General features: G+C 39.6%; 1 protein-coding gene across 2 annotated transcripts in view; it reads right to left on the bottom strand.

The window, feature by feature from the left end:
• LOC134226859 (RNA-binding protein 24-A-like) overlaps positions 1–18322 on the bottom strand; it is a 303788-nt gene extending 285466 nt beyond the window's left edge. Inside the window, exons 1-2 of one of the 2 annotated variants that reach the window (XM_062707907.1) lie at positions 18025–18322; positions 4613–4937 (exon numbers count right to left, since the gene is read on the bottom strand). The gene's annotated coding sequence lies outside the window, so the exon portion shown is untranslated. The remainder of the gene's footprint in view (positions 1–4612; positions 4938–18024) is intronic. The other variant, XM_062707908.1, reaches the window with a different exon arrangement.
• Positions 18323–23211: the final 4889 nt, after the last annotated feature.

Raw genomic sequence — 23211 nt, 5'->3', positions numbered from 1 at the left:
AGTGAGGAAAAACTGATTTAAAAATGTACATATTTATTGTGACTACTTGTTGCGCCGGATAAATACCTTTCCAAAAGGTAAAATCCACGAAAAATAAACTAGTGATATTTTTTTTGTCTTTATTTGAGAAGTTTTCAGCCCTAGGCTGGCTCACCTCTTAACTAGTGATACTTTCATTAGCCGGAAATTCTGGCTACTGACTGTTTCGATCCATTTACCCCTAAAAATTGTATTTTCTCTATGGCAGCTACAATTTAAAATCGATTTCAGCTAACTATTTCTATGTTTTTTATTCTTATTTAGTAGAAAATAAGAATGGTATCTATTCCGGTCTTATATCATGATTGGAAGTTCCCGTTTTGTCCCATTTACCTCGAAAATCGTATTTATTTCATGACAGCTACAATTTAAAAGCCCCCAAAGATCCGTTTTTGTTTGACAGCCACGATTTGAAATCCATTGGCTAGGTATTTTTATGTTTTACTTTACTTATTTAGATTGTATCATGACTGGAAGTGGTCGTTTCGCCTTATCTGCCTCTAAGAATCAATTATTTCTATGACAGCTACCATTTAAAATCGATTGCGACTAACTATCATTCAACTATAACAAGCTTTTATATTATCATCAGGAAATATAGTAATACCTAGTCGCAATTGATTTTAATTTATGGCTGTCATAAAAAAATGAAATTTAGGGAAAATGGGGCAAAATTATTAGAGTGTGATTTATGGGCCTTCTGTCTAAAACACTTTCAGTGTGTATAATAACAAACGAACTGTCAGCAACTTTTATCAATTCGACAAATAAAACTGTTTCGCGTTTATTCCTACAATAAATTGTATTTTTCCGGTTATGCCGGTGTCCGAATCCTTTCACCCATTAGGTCATGGCCCAGGAACGCTTCCTAGTCGCGAATCGGTCGGATTGTACGTTTTTCGGCGTTCAAGAATGGGCGTTGAGAAGGAACTCTGCCACCGCGTGGCGATGTTCGACGGAACGAATTTCCCCGCTTGGAAATTTCGGATGCTGACACTGTTGGAGGAGCATGACTAATTGGGATGCATCGAGAACGAAATTGCGGATGTGACGGAATTGCAGGTCGGACTTGCGGACTCGGCGGAGGTGCGGCAACGGAAGAAAATAGCCCTCGAGAAGCGACAGAAGAAGGAAAAACATTGTAAGTCGATTAACATTTCCCGGATCCACGACGATAAGCTCGAGCACCTGCAAGGGAAAGCTACACCCAAGCAGATGTGGGACGGGCTGATGAAGATTTTCGAGCGGAAGAGCGTAGCGAAACGAATGCACCTGAACCGCCATCTGCATGAGCTGAAATTCACTTCCGGGCCGCTGCAGGAGCACTTCGTCAAATTTGATCGGATGATACGGATGTACAGAAGCGCAGGAGGGCATATCGATAACATCGACGTAGTCTGTCGTTTGTTGTTGTCGCTCGGCACGCAGTACGATGCTGTGGTCACATCGATCGAGTCTCAGCCGGAGGAGCAGCTGACGATGGACCTCGTAAAATCTCGACGAGGAGATTAAACGGAAGGGCGCAGCAGTGGACATTCGAGAAGCGAAGAATGATTTGGCGGTTTTTTTCTGGAGCGGCCGGACGCAAACATAAACAAAAGAAGAAAGTCTTCAAATGTTTCGGCTGCCAGAAAGAGGGAGACAAGCTGGCCGACGAACGAAGCGCGGATTCAGGAGGATGAACGCTGACCAGTATATATATGAACGTGGTGATGGACGGAAGAACTTGATCCTTTACGTCAATGACGTTCTGGTGATTGGGCACGAACTGAACGAGATTCAAGCCGTTAAGAAATCACTATCGAAGGAGTTCGAAATGACAGATTCCGGAGAGGTAACGAGCTTTCTCGGAATGAAAATCGAAAGGGACACCGAAGGGAGAGTTCTGCGGATTAGTAAACAGAGATATCTGCTGGACCTCGGTTCAACATGTCCGACTGTAAACCGAGTTCCGATGCAGAATCGCCTTCGACTGGAGAAAGGAGAGGAATTCCAGCGTACGTCACAGCCTTACAGGGAGTTGATAGGCTGCTTGATGTACGTGACACTGACCACCCGTCCAGACTTGTCAGCTGCGGTTAACTATTTCAGCTAATTCCAAGGCTACCCCATCGAACAACATTGGACATATCTGAAACGTCTGCTGCGGTACGTGAAGGGCATGGTGGATGTCGGACTGGAATGCAAGGGCGATGACAGTGTACCTTTTCTGGTGGCGTTTTGCGATGGCGAATGGTGGAACAACGTAGTCGATCGGCGATCCGTCTCGGGATTCCTGTTTAAGGTGTTCGGCTGCACTACATCATGGGCGACAAGAAAACAGCGCACCGTGTCACTGTCATCCACTGAGGCTGAGATGGTGGCGCATTGTGAAGCGACTTGCGAAGGAATTTGGATCATACGACTTTTCAAGGAGTTGGGCTTCCAGATTGAAGCACCGGTTCCATACTTCGAAGACAATCAATCTGCAATCAAAGTGATGGAGGAACCAAGGGATCGGAGTAGGCCGAAACATATCGATGTTAAGCATAATTTCGTCAAGGACTTGGTACAAAATGGAAGCATCGTGTTAAAGTACGTTCCATCGGAGAAGCAGGAGGCAGACATTCTCACCAAGGGATTGACGCCAGGACCATTCCAGCGTCTCCGTTCGGCGATCGGCCTGAGAGCATAAATAAAGGAGGAGTATTAGAGTGTGATTTATGGGCCTTCTGCCTAAAACACTTTCAGTGTGTATAATAACAAACGAACTGTCAGCAACTTTTATCAATTCGACAAATAAAACTGTTTCCCGTTTATTCCTACAATAAATTGTATTTTTCCGGTTATTCCGGTGTCCGAATCCTTTCACCCACTAAAAATAGCCACTTTTAGTCACGATCCAAGGCTGGAATATATATCATTTGCATTTTCCACTGAAATTTCATCAAAAAACATATAAATAGTAAGCCGCAATCGATCTTTAATCTTTGCGGTAATAGTAAAAATGAGCTTCTAAAGATAAATGGGTAAAAAAGCCACTTCTTGTCATAGTTTAAAGCCGGATTGTACACCATTCTGTAGCTATCATAAAATAAAAACGATTTTCGAGGTAAATGGGACAAAACTGGCACTTCCAGTGATGATGTAAGACCGAAATAGATACCATTCTTATTTACTTCAAAGTTGGGATCAGAAAACATAGAAATAGTCAGCCGCAATCGATTTTAAATTGTAGCTGTCATAAAAAACATGTTTTTTAGGTGTACATGAGACTAAATGGAAAGTTTCCATAATTTCCAGCAAGTGAAAATAGCAACAGTCGATTTGTCGTGAATTTTGTCTTTAGGGAGGGTATTTGTCTGGTGCAGCAAGCAGATGCAACAAAAAGATACTTTTTTTTGGGTCGGGTTTTCCCCACTGTGCTATGTTTTACTATGTTTATCAATCATCATACAATCATTCATCTATGTATCAAGAATGAATATTTAAGGTGATTTTAGAATGAAGCCAGAAATCGACCATTTTGTAAACCACGTGCTTTTCCAATATATTTTTCAAGAGCACAAGATCAAAGAACCATAACGCGTATGGGGCTGAAATAATGGTAGATCGTTTGCTTAGTTATGCTGAACAATCATAATTTGAGTTTCGGTACTGTACGAAAACTATTACGCCAGATTTGGGGTTTTGGAAATGTATGTAGATAAGTGTGTGGTGAATTTGAAATTCACCACAGGCTTCATTCTATAATCACCTTAAAGTTCTGGTTTTATAGTTTTATGAATTGATGATAAACAATATGATTAAAAAATTTTACCGCAAAGAAATACTTTCATAGATGATTATAGACGAATCCAAGTAAAAATAAGAAGAAGACACACGACGGTGTTAACTACGACAGATCCTACAGCTCAGCATAGGGAGATCATTTTAAAATGCTTATAATAAATTCTAGACAAAATGTAATTAATATCTGATTGATGTATGATACGGAAAAAGTTCCGAACTGTATGATAGATACATTTTTGAAAAAATCAAAAATTGAGATAAGCTTCCAGATATGTAATTCGGAACTTTTTCCGTACCGTACATCAATCAGATTTTAATTACAATTTGTCTAGAATTTATTATAAGCATTTTAAAATGATCTCCCTATGCTGAGCTGTAGGATCTGTCAAAGTTAACACCGTCGTGTGTCTTCTTCTTATTTTTACTTGGATTCGTCTATTCAACATGTCTCGGGTAGTTATTTAAAAGGACGTATGTGATTTTGTAAACAAAGATTCAAACGTTGATTGGTCCAATCTAACGGCACTCCCACGCAAACAAACACCACCAACAGGTAGCCTCTGCCTCTTCCTTTCTGTCTATGGTGATGGTTTGCGTGGGAGGGTTATCAGATTAGAGAAATCGACTTTTGAATCTTTGTTTACAAAATCACATACGTCCTTTTGAATAAGTACCCGAGATGTATTGAATATTAATTCAACGTGTCCATCTATAAAATACTTCAACAAAGCCAACCTCATTTCCTATAGTAGGTGTAGACCCCAATGAAACCCCATAATTCCCAATCACCTCGAATCATTACCTTTAATCCAACGAACGCACTCTCCGGAATCAATGCTTTATCTTCGCCACCTCTGCTTTCATGTTACCAGCTGCTTGTCGGTCAAAAACTTTAACAGATCCTCAGTTTGTCTTAGCTTTCCGAAATTTCTGCTCCCAAAATTTTCAACACTTTCTTCCCACCAGCAGGAAATCCGTAGCACTGCCGCCGCACTATCGTCGAACCAAAAAAAATATCTTCAAAAATTTGAATGTAATTATCCACCGAAACCTGACTCTTCGGTAGCGGCCAAAGTGAAGTTTCTCAAACCGCGCGATCTATGATTCGATCTCGCGCCCAGGGGAACCTGCAAGATAGCACGAGGGAATAGGGGGAGGATGAACTAATTAAAGCGTTGAATATTGCATCCGACGTCTTCAAGCTTTTGCTTCACTGTGTGGGGTTATAGTTGCTTATTTTTTTCTGTTTCGATAAAAACTTCCTTCACTATTGGAGCCGCGTCACAATGGGAATAATCGAATGAGAAAACAAAATGGTCAAAATGTCTTCTTATTTACTATCGTTTATCTCGTTGCTACATTAGAAAAAGTTAGAACTAAAACTTTTTTTTTGTTTATTGATATCATTCATTGGAAGCTAATAGATTCTAACGATTTATCCATTTATTTTGGTTTAAGCAATTTCTGGTGATGTTTTTTCTACAAATTAAACCATCAAGTGACCTTACAGTGTAAGGATCCATCACGCAATCAAAGGAATAGCAGATTTGGCTCTAATTTCACTGAGTTGACTTTGAAAGGAGGTTTCTTCTCATTCATTGAAAAACAAGAGGGCAATAAAAGTTGAACAGAGAAGAGCTAACAATTAAATTATTGTTAGATTGGCACATCTGCCACCAATTCACCATCGACAAATGAAGCTAAAATTTTGCATATGCCACAAATTTGTATAGTATGAGAATTATTATTATTATCGTCTTTATTTAAGTGGTTTTCAGCCCTTGGCTGGCTCACCTCTCTGTGTAATATGAGAATTAATTAAGATTTAAATAATAAAGAATCACAGAAATTTTCAACTTGAAATATATTACTTTTGTTGCAATATATTACCCTGCACAAAAAACATATAAGCGAGTAAAACGTTATCCAACTATGAGTTTTCCAGTGTGACGACGAGTGACCCAGCTTTTAGCACAGATTTGAACAAAAATTCGAGGATACAAAGAGTGCCAACATATATATCAAAGTAATTATAATTCAAACATTACTTAACGCCGCGATAAGCTTTTGACCATCTGTTTTTCGCATTCGCCCCACAGTGCTTGTGTGTGTGCGCGCGCTCTGAAGGAATAATGCTTCAATTAACGGATACTCTTCGGATCTCCACATCAATGGCGCGAAGAGGCTTTCGACCTGATGTTGCTGTTGCTGCGCTATTATTACACACTGCGTACGTACGGTAACACGGCACCGAAATTTCGAATGAAATACACTTTTCGATTGTAGCGAAATAAAAATCACATAAATATGTATCACTTGCCGTCTGTCTGCCCATGCACTACCAGCGTTGCGCTGCCCGAAAATTGTTGGCTCCTTTTCACTCTCTAATAACCATTGCTTCTGCTGTTTTAATTTGCAGCTTTTTATCATTTATCATTTATTGGTTTATTACTTTTCTATATTTCACCACGCCGGATTGCTGCCGGGCTTTTCACGTTTTTCTTCCTCTTCTCTGCGTATCTCTTGCGCATATACGTTATTACACATCACATAAATGTCTGTTTTCTTGCACTTCTTTCTGTTTTGTGCCTTCCCTGCCTGGTCCACAATTATGGCGCTACCGCCTGTTTTTCCGCGCTTGCTTGTTTGTTGGTCGATCGAAAAAAAAAGCTTATGCGTTCATCAGCAACACACTTTCGTCGGGTCGAACAATTTGCTACGAAATTCAGCTGGAGGCTCCCAACTTCTAGGTTGCGAATCACTAGTTTTGTGGATGTTGGAAGTTTGGAAATTGTCAGGTTATTTTAGCAATGAGACGCGGAATTTTTTTTAATCTTTGTTTTCTGGACTTCAATGATGTTTCTGCCTGTCTCACTTTATATGAGACTTCTTGTTGAAAAGTAAAATTGCCGCAGAAAATAATATAATTTTCAAAAGCTAGATTTGTTTCTAACTAAGAAGCGATTGAGTCATTAGCCCAGGAGATTAATAACCAAGAAACCTTAAATATTACTTGTAATTAGATGTGTGTGCCCCTTAATGGTTTGTTCGGTGAAATGACATATTCGCCAAACCAAGTTTTGGCATTGTGGCCTTCAACGAGAAATCCTTTTGAATTTACACGGAAGACTCTGCGGGCTTCTACAACTTTAAATCTGTGTGAGCTTCGTAGCTGGGCGGTTAGCGACGTCAGTCGTATGGACGCATGTGCTATGAAGTGTGGGTTCGATTCTTGCCCCAGTAAAGGAGAAAACTTTTCGTGATACGAAAAACTCACCATTGGGTGTTGTGTGTCCAGTCCGTTGTCTCATGCTAGGTGTTAAGCGTATAGTCTGTACGACCTCTGGTCGAAGACGGTGATTCTGTCTTTACTAAATTATAGTTCAGCGGTTTGACAGATTTTCAATGACGGCGCGCAGATTAAAAAATGTCGACCACAGCGTGATACTTGAAACTGTCAGCGCACACCACTCTAATTACAAGTAATGGGGAAAGGTCGATTGGCCGAAACTCATTCGGCCAAATGCCACTAGGCCGAATAAACCATTTGGCCGAATCCCATCTAGCCGAAAGTAATTTGGCCGAATAGGTAATTTTGCCAAATAGGTAATTTGGTCGAAAAGGTAATTTGGCCGAATAGATCATTTGGCCGTCTTACTTCACACTTCTCACTGTGAAAAGTAGAAAAAGTGAAGTAAGAAGAGAGACACATTTCTTCTCACTCATCATTTTTTAATTTCTTGCAGTGAGAAATGAGAAAAGATGATTGAGAATTAAGACGTCAAATTACCTATTTGGTCAAATGTCATATTCGGTTGAACCACTTATTCGGCCAAATGATCTATTCAGCCATGTGACCTATTCGGCCATGTGACCTATTCGGCCGAGAGAACTATTTGGTCAAATGACATATTCGGCCAAATAACCTGTTCGAGCTATTCTGCCAAATGACTAGTTCGGTCTAATGGGCTATTCGGCCATATGGCCTATTCGACCAAATCTCCTATTCGGCAGTATGACTGCTTTTTCGTAACCGTTACTTGATGGTATCGTGCTGCTGATAATGGCTTCTCCATCGTGAGTACAACCCAAATTTGAGGTTGAAATACAGCCGATAAGGGTTTGAGTTTAAACAAATTCTTTCATGGTGCAAGTTTTTGGGCAACCTTAGGGATGGAAGCAGACGCACACCCAAAATCAAGCTGTTTTTTCTCAGTCCGCTTCAAACCGAACTTTACATATTTGCCTTGCCGCTGTGGCTTGGATTTGTCAGTGTCGGCTTTGGCTGTGGCGATGCTGCTTTTGCTTCTAGGAACCGCTTGATGTAGACTCGATAATATAGGGTTGAAGAGGGGTATAAGTCTAGCGACTATCAAGATGTTTGCTTCTGTTCATTGAATACACCACTGCACTTGTGTATACTGCAAGGCAGTCTATCTCTGATGATATCCCGAGCTACTCGCAGAGGCCCTGTCTTGGTAGGTTTCCACTCTAGGTCTAAGTGGTGAGGAATTGACCGCTATACTGACAAGAGAGTGTGACGTATCCATATTAAAAAAAAACACAACAAAAACTGGTGGGAGGACACGATAGCAAACCTTAGTAGAACTCGTTTACAAGCTAAAAGGCTGGGACGTGCCAGAACAGAGAAGGATAGACTGGAAAGACGGAGTATCTGCAAAGGCGTCAATAGCAACAATATCAAGCGAAAGCGATCCTGGTTGATGAACTCATCGCTGCAGCAAAAAAAAAAACTTGAAACTGGATGAGGCATATCGGGTCCAGATAGGATCAATGCTTGTTGATCCGGATATATTTAGGTCCTGAACTTTAGGAGATGCCTACAATGCTAATTGGACGAAGGTAACTTCCCAGACTGTTGAAAAAGGCAGAAACTGGTGCTGTTGCCGGAGCCTGGGAAACTCCCGGGGACCCTTCGGCTTACAAACTAATTAGCTTACTCTACAGTCTACACAACTTGTAAGTTATAGGGGAGGTTAATCATAAACATGCTATAATCTACATCGAGGGGGCTGGGTGCATATCAGAAAACTAGTTCGGATTACTGACAGGGCCGCTTTACCGTCGATGCCATTTTGAGCGTCATGGTTGCGCGGGGATAAGTAGGCGTGGCATCGTGGCATTGAAAACAACTGTCAGAACTTCAATTGCATGAAAAGTGCTTTTAAAATGAACGAAATACATACACAAATTTTAGAGTTTCTTTTCCTCGGTTATTTTAGGAACTGAAACAAGTTGATCAGAAAGCGTTAAGAGCGAAGAAGTTTTTTTGTCTTTATTTTAGAGGTTTTTAACCCTGGGTGGCTCACCTCTAAAGAAGAATAGTAGATAGTATAGATAGTAGAGATTATAATGTTTTTAGAGATAACCGAGATCTCGTCTTAGCGCAAAGAATGTCTGGCGGAGGTGTTCTCATTGCAATCTCCTCAAAACTTTATTCGGAGCTCATTGATTCAACCAATTCTACGCTTATTGATGGTGAAACTCACATTTTTGCAACAGTGTACTTTCCTCCAAATCAAGCTAATAAATCATCATATACAAAGTTCTTCCAAAATGCTGATGAAATGATTTCTTATCTTCCTCCTGAATTCAAAGTTCACATTTACGGCGATTTCAACCAGCGTAATGCATTCATTCCAGATTCTACAGATTAACAAAAAATCAAGCCATTTGGTTGGTACGCGGTCGAGTTATTAACGTTGCGGACGGGAATAGGGGGTGCTTCCCAAATGGTCCCGCTTCCTATTTGGACTTTTCGTTCACTAACATTCTCGATGATTTCTGTGTAGGGGAGAACGGTCCAAAATGCACCCCTTAAGCTTTTTCGATGTTTTTGCCCATATAAACAAAAATACCCAACCAATTCAATGTAAAGGTGCAACATTTACAAACCCAGCTACATATCACAATGATCTCCTATTCAAAATAATAAGGCTTTCATGACTTTCTAACGCATTTAAAAAATGTTTTAAAAATAAACCTGGGGCAAAACGCCCGAATGGTGGTCTAAAATGACTCAGTTGCATGTAAAATGATGGTGAACGCATGGTTGTTTGTTTTTTCTTAACGGATTGAACTACAATCTTACGGAAGTGGTGGAAGAATAGCAAATCGTTAAATTTGAGTGAATATGAAGGGATTTTGCTAAATTTTTCCAATGGAGTTCAATGATGGATAAATAATTATGTATTGTAATGTTAATATTCGTTCATAAATGTACTACAACAGATTATATGAGCGATTTTATGAGTGAGGCCATTTTGCCCCAGGGGTGCATTTTGGACCGTTCTCCCCTAAATGAGTCTCCATCGTCTTTATGAAAAAATGAAGCTTTTCACACAGCAATTGAATATTCTGTATTCGTGCATCGAACAGGGTTTGCAGAAATCGCTCTGAATAGATAACGAACGACGATAGAAGAGAGGCAAAAACCTCTTCGAATCATAACAAGTCATGAAAACAAAACTATCGCACTTGTATACAAGTTGGAAAAAACTGATTCGGATATGCAGCCTTCACCGAGGGGGTTTGATAAAACGCTTTGTTCTCGCTCATTTTATGTTGGGGACCATATTTTTTATGCACAGCTGTGTAAAGCAAGTTGAAATGCATCATCAAAACCAGCGCCCTCCGCAGTTGGGTCTTATTAAAAAAAAATTATCATGGGTTATAGCCCCCCGAATCAGTTCATTATCATAGCAGCTACCGAAAAATTTCTCTCACAGTATGCGACCTATCGAGAGTGTATATAGACATGATAAGTGAGAGATTTTCTCTCCTTCTCCTTTGGATTCATACCCTGGCATCGGCACAATGATCCTTACGGCTCGGATCCCTGATATTTTTATTATATTTCGATGCAAAATTTTGATATTTTCGCGTTATTTTTACTCTTATTTCAAACAAGTTCATTTCATGTTTTGTTATCAATATCACGTTTTACTGTTAATGAGCTATTATCGTCTACCTGGGTACCAGATCAACCAATCCGATTCAATAAACATATACGCATCATGCAAAGCCAATTTTCTTGAATACGAGATGCTCATGGTACTCCTAAACGTTCTGGAGCTCAGCAAACGGTATCTACCGGATTAACCAAAGCTTTTGCAATATCCTCATCATCGGTATACCACAATTCTATTCAATAGGTATATACGAATCATGCAAACCAAATTTTCGTGAATACGGGATCTTCAAGGTACTCCAAAATATTATTGAGTTTTGGACTTGGATGATCAAGTAGTTCAATTGTTCCGGTTTCCAAGACGTTTTGGTGCATTAAAAGGTCTGTAGCACGGTATACAGACATAAGGTAGGCTCGTAAGAAAAACGACACTTCCAGAGTGACGCATATTTTATCGCTACATGTTAGAGTACAAAAGTAAGCATGCTGAGACCGTAGAGCAGTGGTTCTCAACCTTTTTCTTGAGAGGTACCCCTTCAAACTTTTGCATTAATTGAGGTACCCCCTATGTTTTTCGCTGTAACTGAAAATAATCGATATATGCAAAATGGGCCTGAAAACCAACGGAATATATGGCTTTCCATAAATAATTTCTGCAATTTTCATTTACTTTGAATCTTTTCAATTCAAATTAAGTTCATACATCGAGCTTTCTACAGAACTTTTTTTTTACTATTAAAGGCTTCCGAACGTATTGAAAGGAGGCTTCCGAGCATCTTGAAAGAAGAATTTCGTGTCTCTTCAGAGAGAACCTTCCGAGCATCTTGAAGAAAGTCTTCCGAGTCTCTTGAAAGTGGGTTTTCTAGCCACTTAAAAGGAAGCTTCCGAGCATCTAGAAAGGACGCTTCTGAGCTGCTTGAAAGTATGCTCCCAAGCATCTTGGAAAAAAGAATTCCGATCCCCTTGATGAGAGGGTTCCGAGTCTCTTGAAAGAAGGCTTTTAAATACATTCGAAGGAGGCTTCCGAGCGTATTTAAAGAGATCATGAAAGGATGCTTCCAAGCCTCATGAAAAGAGTCTTCCTAGACTATTGAATGGCGGCTTTTGAGCCCCCTGTGAGGAGGCTTCGGAGTATCTTGAATAAACACTTTTGAGCCTTCCGATCCTCTTGAATGGCGGCTTTTTAGCCACTTAAAAATAGTTGCCGTGGGGGCAACCATACGAAAACTCCATGAGTCGGGATTTTATTTCGCTTCAATTTAATTCGTCTGTCTCCGCTGATGCGGGGCATAGAATAAATCGGCATCGCGCACGATGACCCGGTGTCGGTGTAGTGTTTCTACCGAGGCACATTATTTGCTGCGGTGGTCACAGTGGTCGGCAACAGCATATGAAAAGTGCAATTCTTTTCGTTTGCTGATACAATGGAAAAATTATTAATTATATTGATTTGTAGAGGATTTTTGCTGGCTTCAGGGAGCTCGGTTAGTTCATTAAGAAAGAGTTTTTTTTTCGAGTGGAGCCAATGTGGTTCACCAGTCAGTTGTTAGATTAAGTTAGAGCAGTAAGTGAGTGCGTTCAGTTAAACCAAACAAACTAAAACTAATTTATTACACAAAAAGTATAATGTACTATGGAAACAAATGGAGTGTATAACCGGACAATAACGAGTTTCCTTAATTTGGAAAAAGTGAGAAATTCAGCCGAGAGCACGAGTGTACGCTACACTTGAATGGACGCTTATAAGCCTCTTGAAGGGAAAAATCCTATTCTCCTAAAGGGAGGCTTCACGCCTTTTGAAATGAGACTTCCGAGCCTCTTGGAAGGAGCCTTACGAGCATATTTAAAAGAGTTCCGAGTCTTTTAAAAGAATGCTTCCAAGCTTATGGAAAGGAGGCTTTCAAGCTTTTCAAAATAGCCCGAGTAGTACACTTGTGGTACACGATTTTCTACAATCATATACGACCAAATCGAGTCACATAAGTGCTGCTACAACCAAAGCAGTAGTTTTTAAAAGAAGGAGAAAAGAAAAAAACTTTAAAGAAGAAAGCTTAAAAGAAAACTCCTCGGCCTCTAGAAAGAAAGCTTCCAAGCCTCTTGAAAGTATGCTTCCGAGCCTTTTAAAAGAAGGCTTTCGAGCCTGGTGAAAAATGCCTTCCGAGCCCCTTGAAAAGATCCTTCCGAAGCTTTTAAAAGAAGCAGAAAAAACTAGAAATTTCATTAAAAAAAACTTAAAAGAAGGAGTCCGGGCCTCTTGAAAGAAAATTTCCGAACATCTTAAAATGAGGCTTCCGGGTCACTTGAAATGAGGCTTCCGGGCCTCTTGAAAAAAAAAAAGGTTTATGAACCTTTTAAAAGGAGTCCTCCGAGCTGCTCGACGCAGCAGAACTTTTCGGGTAAAAGCCTTGATGTCTCTCAAATGGAGGCTTCTAAATCTGTAGAATCTAGATTTTAGCTAAAAATCATGATTTACTGATCGCCATGCATATTATGTACAAGACAAAGTTTTGAAATAAAAAAAATACAAAATTATCAAAACTTTATCAATAAGTTTTGATTAAAATTGTAATTCATCCGCCATTACGCATTTTTGTCCGAGGTACCCCCTGGGCCCGGCGAAGGTACCCCCAGGGGTACATGTACCCCAGGTTGAGAACCGCTGCCGTAGAGCATCGTCTCGGTTCAGCTTGTGCGAAGATAGTAGTGACGACACATGTTTACATTCAAAATGAATGTTTACATAGGTTATGAGCCTGCCTTGTTTTTTTTGTATGCCGTGGTCTGTAGTAGCTTGTATGAATAATGAAGTCAGATCAACTCAATGTGCCTACTGGGATATCATATCATACACCATTCATAGATCACATGACCCGAGCTTCAAAAAAGGTCTACAAGTCGATCCTCTATGAATCGCTAATGAAAGGACCGTTGACTCAAGCATACGTCGAGATGTGTAATAGAAGTTCCTTGGGAAATTGTTCGAAAAAACCATCAGAGTAACCGAGAATAGTAGTTTGTGCAGCAAATTGCAAGAAGATGATTTTTTCAGCACGAGTTGTACGTTTATCCAACGAGGCTTGCCGAGTTGGAAAAATACTACGAGTGCTGAAAAAATCGAGTTTTGCAACGAGTTGCACACGCTATTTTTTGCAATGACGAAAAGTGGACTTTAATTTGATAAATCTGTGCCAAAATTGTACAGTCTAATTTACTCCACGTGATCATTCTTGCCAATAAATTATGTTGCTGCGGAGAATAATCAGATTCCATGTGACCGTGCTACATTGCACAGTTCGATAAGCCGTGAAGCGATAGATGTACTTGATTTTGAAAATTTTTGATGTCGTGTCCACCAAACTATTTAATTTATTACGGGGCGGATAGAATACACTATTTGAGCACTTGCCGAAGCTAATTCAGCAAAATATAGTCATGTAACTACTGTTCTGATGTTCGTTTTTCATTATAGCACCCAAATGAGTGTTATAATGAATATTATGCAACCCATTTGAGTTGCATAATGTTTATTAAAGCACCCATTTCGTTGATATGGAAAAGTAGGCCGTTGTATCACTCAAAGACGAACTAAAAACCAGATATTATGCTCAGGAATTGCAAAAAATATTGTTTAGTATGACATCATTTTCTTCCACGACTCGATATCGAGTCGTAGAACATCGCATCATGATGGCCTAATTGTAGCTTAAGAAAATAATTAATGAAATCGTATTGGTTCAATGAACCTGCTGTAATGTTTAGCGCTAAACGGATACATCGTTCAGGACTTGGTTAATCGGGTAGATCGCACTTTCTGAACCCCAGGCCGGTTTGAAGAACCATAAAGACCTAGAGCAGCTTGTAAAAGTATGGAGTGAAATCCTATCGGCTCAATGGACCTGCTGGGATGATTAGAATTGCACGTATACATCGTCCAGGACTTGGTTGATCGGGTAGATCACATCTTTTGAACTCCCGGGCGTTTTGGAGACCCAAAAAGGCTTGTAAATGTAATAAGTAAAACCCATCGGCTCAATGGACCTGAAACATTTGGAGAATCAGATAGGCCTGTAGTAGTTTGTGGAAGCAATGAATGAAATCTTATCGGCTCAATGGACCTGTTGAGATGTCAAGCGTTGCACGTATACATCGTTCAGGGCTTGGTTGATCAGGTTGAACGCATCTTTTGAACTCCACGACGTTTTGGAGACCCTAAAATAGGTTAGGCCAATTAAAAACTCGATAATTGCATGTCTTATGATCACATATATATTTTTGGACATATTCTCAGCTTTGGACATTTTGTTTCTAGAGATATTTTCTGATGCATTCGAGGATAGAAACTCCAGAACAGTTTGCACGGCCTAGGACATCTGAAAAAAAAATATTTCAACACCTTTTGAGTTCGTTCTATACTAGTTTGGCAGGATCGAGCGGAAAAACCTAAATCGATGTAAAAAAAAGTTGAAGGATGATCAACTACTACCAAACTTTTAGAATTTGTAAATTACTCAATAAATGCTATGGACAAAGATAGTCATGTTTAGGCACTCTACACAGACTTTGGCAAAGCATTTGATAGTCTTGATATTCTTATGCTGATTTTCAAGCTTGATAAATTGGGAATTCAGATGTTCACCTGTCATAAGACGAGTTTATACAATCCCATTGAATTCCACCACTTAATTGTATCTTGACAGATACGTATTTCGACCTCAAAAGTAAGGCCGTCTTCAGTGTCTCGTACTTGACTCGACTCGTACGAAGTCGAGTCAAGTACGAGACACTGAAGACGGCCTTACTTTTGAGGTCGAAATACGTATCTGTCAAGATACAATTAAGTGGTGGAATTCAATGGGATTGTATAAACTCGTCTTATGACAGGTGAAAACATTCCACTAAAAAGCTCAAAATAATTTTCTTATCAATTCAGATGTTGTTAAGTTGATTGAATCGTATTTTACTGACCGCCAAAAAATAGTACGATTTGAAGGTAAACAGTCACTTCCACTGTCTAAGACGATTTTAGTACTTCATATTTAATTCCACTTCGAACTGGAAAGTACTAAACATGGGGATCGAATAGAATCAATTCAAAAGCAATTTCTTTTATATGCCTTACGCAAATTAGGATGAACAACAACTATTTGCCACGAGCCATCATTGAACAAACTATGCAAAATTTAGTCCACTGAATCAAATGATGTCTGTTTACAATTAGTATTGTGAAGCAATTGATTTATCCATGCCTCGTATGAGCCTTAGAAAATATTTTAGGAGCATTAGTTACAATAGAAAAATAGTTATAAGTTTTTTAATGTAGTCTACATTACGTTTAACGAAATAAATAAATATGAATGTTAGTTGGAATGACTGTAGAAAGTAATTCATAAGAGAATTGCTATGTACAATTAAAAGAAGAGAGGTCTCATGAAGCAACAAGTGTCAATATATCATTTAATGTCTATTGCCTGTAAGAAGGTAGCCAACACCTTCATTTATGAAATCTCTTATGAATATAATATGTAATATAGCTACATCAAGTTAATTATGCTAATATCATAAATATTATTGTCGGCTTTTGGAGAGCTGTATGATGAAAAGTGTTTTAATCTGTCGAGTCGAGTCAAGTACGAGACACTGAAGACGGCCTTACTGTTGAGGTCAAAATACGTATCTGTCAAGGTACAATCAAGTGGGAGAATTAAATGGGATAGTACGAGCTCGTCTTATGATAAGTGAAGACATTCCACTAAAAAGTTCAAAATAATTTTCTTAACGTTTTAATCTGGTTTATTGTAATATTTTCAAAAAATTCTAAACAAGTTTTTATCATCCTATAAAATTTTAACGCTTGTTTCGATAAGCGACTCGTCGAATTAGTTTTTTGGGATAGTGTTTAGTTGGCTATAAAACACTAACGACGTTTGATGTCAAAGAACGTGAATCACTATAAGTTCATATCGTATAACCATTTTTTAATGATTTTCAAAGATATTCAAGTAATATTTGACTAGGTGGAACAGGGATTAATGAGAACTCATATTTTAAGGGCCCCATACACGCTCCGGGATGTTGTACAACTTTGACTCCGCCCCCAGGAAATTTGGTTCGGTCGGAGTAAAGTCGGACCGTCTGTGGGCAAGTTGTACAACTTTTGGATTGTACAACTTGCCCACAGACGGTCCGACTTTACTCCGGCCGAACCAAATTTACTGGGGGCAGAGTCAAAGTTGTACAACATGTAGGAGCGTGTATTGGGCCCCTTAAGCTATCGGTACACTGTTTGTCATAATGAGAAATATTTGTCAAGTCAGCCTGATATCCATGTCGATTTTTAATCGGTTTGGAAGATGTCCGGATCAACTTAACAAATATTTGTCATTATGACAAACAGTGAACTGAGTGCTTTAGACATACACAGATACCACCAAGGTTTGTAAAAATACCATTCAACAGATAACGGACAACAATAAAAGAGACAAAAACTGTTCGAATTATTACAAGCCATGAAAACGAGTTAATCAAACTTGTTAACAAAGTGCGAACAAAAAACAAATCGGATAGCCAGTCCTCACCGCGAAGTGATGATAGAAACGCTTTTGTTCTCACTTATTTTGTGCTAGAAACCATTTTTTTGCACAGCTGTGTACAACAAGTTGAAATACCTACATCATCAGAACCAGTGCCCCCGCGTTTGGAGATTTTTAAAAGAAATTCATCATAAGATATAGCCCCTCGAATAAGTGAATGTATACAGAAATGATGAGTAAGAGATTTTTCCATTCTCTTTCGGATTCAATTCCTGGTTTCTACTCATAATATTGGCAGAAACGGCAAAGAAAAAACAAACTATCCATGTAGTCAGTCCTTTACAAGGATCCTTTTAACTCTAAATCCAGATTAAAATGATTCAATGAATCGCCAACCCAAACAGCGTGGGAGCCTCTGCTTTAAAATATACACACCAACGCACAATCACACAAACGTCGTTAACGTTGCACCACGTTTCCCTCACCACCGTTTGTCTTTTGCGCGTCGCTTTTCCTTCGCTTCGCTTTTCCTAGCGCGTCGACGTCGCCACCGTTGTCGTCGTGATTTCCATTGGGACTGATTTTCACGATAGCCTACCGCTTACTAACTACGGGTGTTCAGCGCGCGCGTTTTTCCAATGTTGTGTCGCACACAGTGGGGAACGAAGGCGACTGAACTGATAGCTATTTTTAAAATCTATAACAAAAATGACGTTTTCGCTGTCGCATCAGACGTCGCTTTGCCTGTTCTACCTTCTGCCTGTTAAATACACCAGTAGCCGTGTGTTCCGCTCGATTCAACTGCCGAGCGATAGTGTCTCGGAACTTCCGGTGCGGGTGTGTGTTCACAATGGATGTTTTTCAACAATCGCTTCCCGGACTTAATCACACAGGTGCATACCCCTACCGCCAGTCGCAATAATTCACAACAAACGAGGGGCACAAGTGTTGGCGTCACTAAGCAGGATTTTTTTCGATTTCACTGGAGTCGGGTGAAAATCACGAGCACGCACACACGAATCACACGTTTAGCAAGGTGGATCAGCGTCGTACTATGGTCAAAACACAACTGCTTCGTTGGTTCGATTGGGTGCTTACTCGCATGGTTGGCTGGTCGGTCGGTTCTCGCACTTAGGTACTCTCTCGCGACCGACAGACGATGACCAGCAGTAAAGCACTTCCGATTCTGCTGTTCCGATTCGGATCGGGTTGAGTATCAGCGGCACGCAATAGGTCGCACACTAGGTGCTAGGGTTCACACCGGGGTTGGTATGTTTTGGTTCGGAATCATCATCACTAATCGTGGATTATCATCATCAGCCCTGGAACCGTGCTGGAGGTTCCTGCCGGGAGTGCAGCATCAATTTGAGCATGTGGTTATCTGCTGGTAGTGATATGCGTCTGTGCATATGCTACGAATACATACGTACGATAATCGAAAAGTTTAGGACAGCGTAGACAAAAATCATCATAAATTGTATTGCTTGCCTCGCGTAGTGATGCAGGAGAAGCATAGATGCTGTAGCTCTGGCAATGGGAAGCAGACGCAAATTGAACCTTACTGTATTTTCCAACTAGATGGTATCGTAAAGATGAAGAATGGAAGAAAAGTGTTAAAATTGTTCGTAACCCGATATTTAGGATGCCTTGCCTACTCTGTGAATATTATGAAGTATGCTGTGACACGATTTGTGAACTGATCTAATAAATATGAAGAAGTTTTCAAAACAAAAGTCTCCTGCCAACGGGATACATAAAATATTTCCTATCCGTGTTTTCAAAACTCAATTGTAATAATTTTTTGCCCACTATTAAAAATGTATGATGCAGTTTGTTACAATTGACCTTGACCGACGAATAAAGAATTTTGAGAGAACACTGGTTTAATTAAAATTACTATTGTTTTAAAATAACGCGGACCAAAACACGTTCAACCACGCACTCCTTGAGGTTCGTTTTGGTAAACGGTATGTCGGGTGTAACTTGTAGTTTGAACGCACAACGCAGAACAAAATAAAGCGAACCTCAATATCGCGGATCTCGAGGAGCTAGCACTCTGAGACACGTTCGATCGCCTCCTTTTTTCTGACCGCCCAGAGCAGAATGAAACAACACGGACCTTGAGATCGTTCTTCACTCCGATCATCACATGTTTGATCACACACTATTCATTCATTTCATTTATTTAGTTTATACCTAAGCAGATAATACTGAATCAACAATTTGACGCCACAATGCACGGTTCGAGGCCGCATCTCTCCATCCTCGAATGCGCCCCACGCTCGCCAAGTTGTTTTGTACATGGTCCACCCACCTCGCTCGCTGCGCTTCACGCCGTCTCATACCTGCCGTATTGGAAGGGAACACCATCTTTGCAGGGTTGCTGTCCGGCACTCTTGCAACATGCCCTGCCCATTGTACCTTTCCAGCTTTCGTACCCGGCGCCACACACCGTCTTCTTGCACACCGACAAAGATGGTTCTTTCGTGCTCGATTCCGCCCACAAGCATGTACTTTGTTTTCGATGCATTCACCACTAGTCCAGCTTTTGTTGCTTCACGTTTCAGGCGGGTGTACAGTTCTGCCACCTTTGCAAATGTTTGGCAGACAATGTCCATGTCATCCACGAAACAAATAAATTGACTGGATCTGTTGAATATCGTACCACGGCTGTCACACCCGGATCTCCGCATGACATCTTCTAGCGCAATGTTGAACAACAGGCACGAAAGTCCATCATCTTGTCTTAGTCCCCGGCGCTTCCCAGGGAAGCTGTTCTCGACCATAATTTTCCATAGCTCTACGCGGACTATACTGTCGTATGCCGCCTTGAAATCAATGAATAGATGGTGCGTTGGAACCTGGTATTTACGGCAGATCGATGGCGCACTAATTATTTTCTTTTTAACAGCCCAAAGCATAAAAGAAGCGGATCTCCATAACGCCGCACAAATCAGAATAAAATAACGCGAACTTTTGGATTAGTAGACACTCGTTCAATCGTTCACTAATTAATTTGTTTTCTGACAACACAAAGTAGAACAAAATTACGCGGACTTCGAGATCGTTCTACAGTCCGAAATACGTTCGATCGCACACTCATTAATTTGATTTTCCAGTTCAATTGTTCATCCATTGCGAGGGTAAGCAATGTGATAAACAATCAACCGCTCAAATTGAGCGATTGTTCAATTAATTTTTGACTAAAAAGCCTACACTATATTTAAAGTTAGCAATCAATGTTTTTCTGCAGTCGTTAACAAAATACTGAAGAAGCTTTCAAGTAGAAAAAGGAAATACGTATCTTTTGATACAAAAATGAATACAGCGGAAGTTAATGGAAGAATGAAATATGTTTACCTTGTAATACTATTATAGTTTACGTGTCCTCAGAATCAGTGGTTCTATGTGACCTTTAAAACATATACATCATGCAAACCAGCAGCAAGAAGTTGGACATTTCGAAATGTTTTCGTTGGGTCAGGAGACAACGCGCCATGCATACCAGGAATAACAATATTATAAAACTAAGATGAACCTCCGATCTGTTTTCACAGGGTTCTAGTACTAATCATCCCATTTTCGGAAATCATTCGATCAAAATATTCAATCGGGGAAAACTTAAGAAATTTAGGTTTTAAGATTTTACAGGGGTTAGACATAAAGGTTGAGATAGGACGAAAATTGACAAAATTAAAATTAGCATAACTTTTCGTAAAATAATTAACTTTAGATAAAAATGAAGCCATGATTGTATATATCACAAAGAACCATGGCTCCGTGAAGTGTTATACACGCCTGAGCCTACCAAATAAACGAACTTGAAGAAAAAAAAAATGAAGCCATTGGATGCTAAATGTTCTTTAGGTTTTACCTCAGATGAAATTTCATATCGGTCTGAAGATAGCGGAGATATTCCGGAATTCCGTAGGAGGTTGGTAGAAAATGCATTTATTCCACTGATGCTTTTCATTATATGAGACGTAGGCTTTGAATATTGTTTATACCTTCTTCAGGAACTAGCACTAGTCCAATGCGGGCTATATGTCGATAATCCGCAAGGAATTCTCAGATATATGGTCGTTTCCGTGGAATTGATTAAGGGAATATGAACGAATTGATAATCGAAATCATGGAAAGTCGTTGTTCAAGACGATGGTTATAGAGATTTTCAGGATCTTAATGTAGACTGACTTCCTCAGAATATGTTGGGTGAATTGGTTAGTTTTGGAATCAATCAGAACCATACAAATAAGGATTGTGTATCGTACTTTTGATTTTGTTTATGGGGCAAGCCAGAGTAAACGCGACGCGACAGTGCAATTTGACAGCTCATTGATAATGCTTGTTATTCTTTTTTGTGAGTCGCGTCGCATCTCATTTACCTTGGCTTGCCTCTAAGATGATGACTACGTTGAGATTTTCTAAACCGTGAGATTCACTCTGTAACAGGTTTTCGGTGCTCCGGAATTGTGACAATTGGTTCAGGGAATATGACCAAATTGCTAACGAACGAAATCATGTTAATATGAGTATCAACCTTTATACTTATGCGAATCGATAATTATTTAGACATTTTCACGATAAGAATTATATCTGACTATCCATTAGTTGATTCCAGATTCGACAAGAATGCCATTTCATGTTTTTTGCACACAAGTTGCATTCACAACAGAAATATTATGACCGTTGTTGCTTATATTTTTTTTTTCATTTGGTAAACAAATTTGGCAATTACTGACTTCACATTTCTATGGCACCTGGCAACTGTTAAAGATTAGTCAGTGAGTCTTAAGCCCGCAGTCCACTATTTGTAATAATGACAAATCTCGCTTAACTTTTCAAAAGGACCTAAGTAACATTTTTTTCATGAATTAATTTGAATAGCGCAATCAACAGAAAAACATGAAAGCAATTGATTGCAGTATTCAAATTAATTCATGAAAAAAATGTTACTTAGGTCCTTTTGAAAAGTTAAGCGAGAAATATTTGACAAGTTTATCCGGACATCTATCAAACCAATTAGAAATCGACATGGATATCAGGCTGACTTGACAAATATTTGTCATTATGACAAACAGTGTACTGATAGCTTTACAGTCCTGAAAATCTAATCAAAACCAGAGCGAGTGGTAATAACATACATACATATATCATAAGGGGTTGTCCATATACCACGTGAACAGGTTTTGGTCGGTTTTGGATACCCCCTAACCCCGCGTGGAAAATTGCTCACATGAATTTTCAAAAATTTGTATGAACCATGGACATTGGCCATATCTGTACCATGTTTGCTGAGATTTCATATGTCCATGGGACAATTATGTGTAGAACGGCAGTATATCCGTATTATCTTAACTGAATTAACATGCATTTGATATTCGTTATCTGGTTATTTTCGGTTATATGCAAAGCTCGCGCAACCCATAGATCATACCCATACTTTCAAGCCCATAGTCCGACGTATGACGTATTTTCAATAGGAAATAATGGGGATGATGAACACCACCCTTTTCAAGCCAATCGGATAACACTGAGTTATTTCACGAAAAATTTCAACATTTTTTCCTATCTCAACCCAGATATATAACCCCTGCAAAATCTTGAAATCTAATTTTCTTAAATTTTCACCGATAGGATATTTTGATCGCATGCTTTCCTGAAAGGTGATGATTAGTACTAGAACCCTGTGGAAACAGATCGGGGGTTCATCTTAGTTTCATAATATTGTCATTCCTGGTATGCGTGAACGTGATCTTGACAAATCTTACTTTGCAATGCAAATCATGAAATCAATAACCAAAAAACATCTGAATTTTTACCCTTTCGGCCAAATAACCCTTTCGACCATTTCGGCCTAATGACCCTTTCGGCCAAATGACCCTTTCGGCCTAATGACCCTGTCGGCCAAATGACCCTTTCGGCCAAACGACCGTTTCG

The sequence above is a fragment of the Armigeres subalbatus genome, chromosome 3 (assembly GCF_024139115.2).
Source record: "Armigeres subalbatus isolate Guangzhou_Male chromosome 3, GZ_Asu_2, whole genome shotgun sequence".
Lineage (NCBI taxonomy): Eukaryota > Metazoa > Arthropoda > Insecta > Diptera > Culicidae > Armigeres > Armigeres subalbatus.
Note: the sequence above shows the minus strand (reverse complement) of the source record. Positions and strands in the feature narration are given on the sequence as shown.